At 32.1% G+C, this 3267-nt stretch overlaps 1 pseudogene; it reads right to left on the bottom strand.

Moving 5' to 3' along the window:
- LOC130727055 (uncharacterized) lies at window positions 1-2904 on the bottom strand (annotated as a pseudogene).
- Window positions 2905-3267: the final 363 nt, after the last annotated feature.

The following is a 3267-nucleotide window of genomic DNA, read 5'->3' as shown; positions in this document are numbered from 1 at the left end:
TTAGATGATCAATAAACTGCTTGATATATTTTTATGCTGCCAACAATAAAGAGAATAACCATATCAGTTTTCCTATTTCTAAAATTTAAATTCAAATTAATTGTAAGATAAATCAGCACTTACATGTCAAATATTATCGAAGACTTCTTGATACACTACGTTGCGTGTAGTGTTAGATACAACTCCTTCGTCATCAATGATGAGCATCTTCAACATTTTTCTAGATTTAACTCTAGAAAGGGCAACATATAGCTGCCCGTGAGTAAAGACAGGCCTTGGCAAATACAGTCCAACATGAGATAAAGATTGTCCCTGACTTTTATTTATAGTCATCACAAAACATAAAGTAACAGAGAATTGTCTGCGCTGGAATTTGAATGAAATGTCAGAATTAGATGGAGTTAAGCTCATCCTTGGAATAAATGTTGTTTCACCCATCTTGTTTCCATTTAAAACAGTAGCAACAATTATATATTTAGTCAATGCGTTGATTATCATTCGAGTGCCATTACACAACCCTGCAGCTTGGTCTATGTTTCGAATGAGCATGATAGGGACACCAACTTTCAGTTTAATTGCATGGTTTGGTATTTCAGAGCATTTGAAATCATTTAAGAATTCAGATGTAAATCATTCCGCATTGTCACCTGAATCTTCGTATGACTTGCACGGAGTATCACATCTCAAATATTCTGTTTCATCACCAGGAATCATTGCTAACATAAAGTTGTTGATTTCCTCTAAACTTTCAAGTGTTGGTGCAAGGATCGCTCTTTCTTGAAAGAATGAACTTTTTTGCAAATTATGTGCAAGTTTCGGATATGCAAAATTAACTAATTCAAGCAACGGTTCCTTACACTGTTCAATAAGAAGATATGGAGAAATCTCAATAAGTGTTTCTTCCTCATCAATCGTTTTAACTGTACCATCTCCCACTTGAAGCAACCACTCTGCAAACTCTTTTATTTCTGCTGCTGAAGAAGTTGATGTAGCATTTTGCAATCTCATATTAACAGTCAACTTCATTACCTTGCAATGCTTCCACAGATATGAAGAATTGATAGCTGAACCGACAATTTCAGAACGGCTTCCTTTGGAAATAACTGGAAGTATTTGTCTAAAGTCGCCTCCCAGTACCACAACTTTACCTCCGAATGGAATGTCATAACCATGGGTAGACTGAGTCTTCATAATGTCATTTAGAGATCTGTCTAAAGCTTCAAAGCAATGTTTGTTTAACATAGGTGCCTCATCCCAAATAATTAGGCTTGCTTTTTTCAATAATTCAGCTTTTGGGGAACCTTGACGAAGATTACAGGTTGATATCTCATTTATTGAAATAGGAATAGAAAACCTTGAATGAGCAGTTCTATCTCCAGGTAACAATAGCGATGCAATTCCGCTAGATGCGACATTTAAGACGATAAGGCCCCTTGAACGCAAAGCAGCATATAATATATTCCCAACAAATGTTTTTCTAGTTCCTCCAAAACCATATAGAAAAAGGAATCAATTGTTATCAGACAAAACATCGTCCAAAACATTCTTATAAAAAATCTCTTGCTCTGAAGTAAGAGAACTGACCAATTCATCATGAATCTTTACCATTTCAGCCCTATTATAATTCAACTCATCTGCAACGAATCTATCTTCAAAATTATGAATTTCTGAAAATTTAGGGTATGGTAAACATGGAAATTCCTTGAGTAACCTTTCATTGCCTTGCAATATTTTTTCAATCTCAATCATACATAAGTTCTGTAATTCTTCATCCTCTATACGAAGATCTGAAGGAAATTAAATGAAATAAGGAAAATAAATCAAATAAGAAAATTAAATTAAATGAGAAATATTGAGTTTTAATTTTTCCATGTTGAGAAAGAAAATGAATTTACACAACTTAAATTTTTCCTTCTAATAAGACTCGCCATATTTTGATAATGTGAAAGAAAATGAATTTACACAACTTAAAATTTTCCTTCTAATAAGACTCGCCATATTTTGATAATGTCAAATTTGAAATATTTTAAAAAAAATTGTATTATTTTAAACGTGATACTCAGGTATAAAACTTTAAAAAAAAACTTGACACATTTATTTAGACAATAGAAGCTCTGATATAGATTTTTTTTTTAACCTGCAACAAATAACAGTGAGATTTGTAGGTGAATCTTTGTTTTTTTTCTATTGGGAAAACTAATTATAGGTTAATTTGAGTATAAGAACAAAATATCTCTATAAAAATTAGAAAATAGATATGGTATATAATTATGATATAGTAGCTGTCCAATCTCTTAGGTTGTGGCGTACTTTTTAAAATACGGTAAATAATGTTGGGTTCAATTAACATATGGAAATAAATAGTAATAGCCATGGACAATTATACATGTGAAAAAATAAACGCATACTAATTCATAAGGGAGAAAAAAGTAAATATTACTAATTGTGTCCAAAAAATTAATATTGATGAAATATCTGGAATGTTGAGTGCTTTTCTTCAGTCATATAAAATCTCATCACTTAAAAGAGTCCAAGACTTTCTCCAAACTTCTTGTGGCCTGGAAATCAAGTTTGTCATCAGCATTCTAGTAAATAATTTCCTTAGCTGAGATCCGGAACCAAGTTCACTTGCAATTGAAATTCCATCAACATACTCCCGGTCATCCTCCATTAATCCCATCGCTTCGCATGCATCGCAGAATGTGGGATAAACAACACCCTTAACAGTTCTTATGCTTTTAAAACTGTCACAATCTTTTTGCCTAGTTAATAAAACCCGCATGTAGTAATTTTCTCCCATTCCAGGAGCAATAAATTGCAATCGACCAAGAGAAAGGCCTCTTTTCCTAGGAACCCATATTGTTGATTTTTTGTTTTACACAAACTTGGAATCAAATTCTGCATATGTGAGATTTCAGCTCAATGTTCTGTATAAAAATTAATTAACATGGACCAAATTTGAAGGCTGCACGTGAATTACTCATCAGAATTTCCTATTATAGGAAAATAGGATATACAATTAACATGGTCTTAATACAGTTAAATAGGAAATTAATTAATATGTTAAAATCATCGTGCAACCTTGATGGTAAATAACACTAAGTTCATTAGGTTTGACTTGTTTTGCAAACAACATTAACATGATGAAATTCAACCGTGACTTCCTCAACAAAATTAACACCATTTTAATTCTTGACTTTTTTTAAGCAAAATTAACACTATTTTTTTGCAATTTGAGTTAAACCTTTTTAATGAATGGCCTGACTT

Source organism: Lotus japonicus, chromosome 1 (genome assembly GCF_012489685.1).
Source record: "Lotus japonicus ecotype B-129 chromosome 1, LjGifu_v1.2".
In the NCBI taxonomy this organism is placed as follows: Eukaryota; Viridiplantae; Streptophyta; class Magnoliopsida; order Fabales; family Fabaceae; genus Lotus; species Lotus japonicus.
This window is presented reverse-complemented; position numbering and strand designations above follow the sequence as displayed.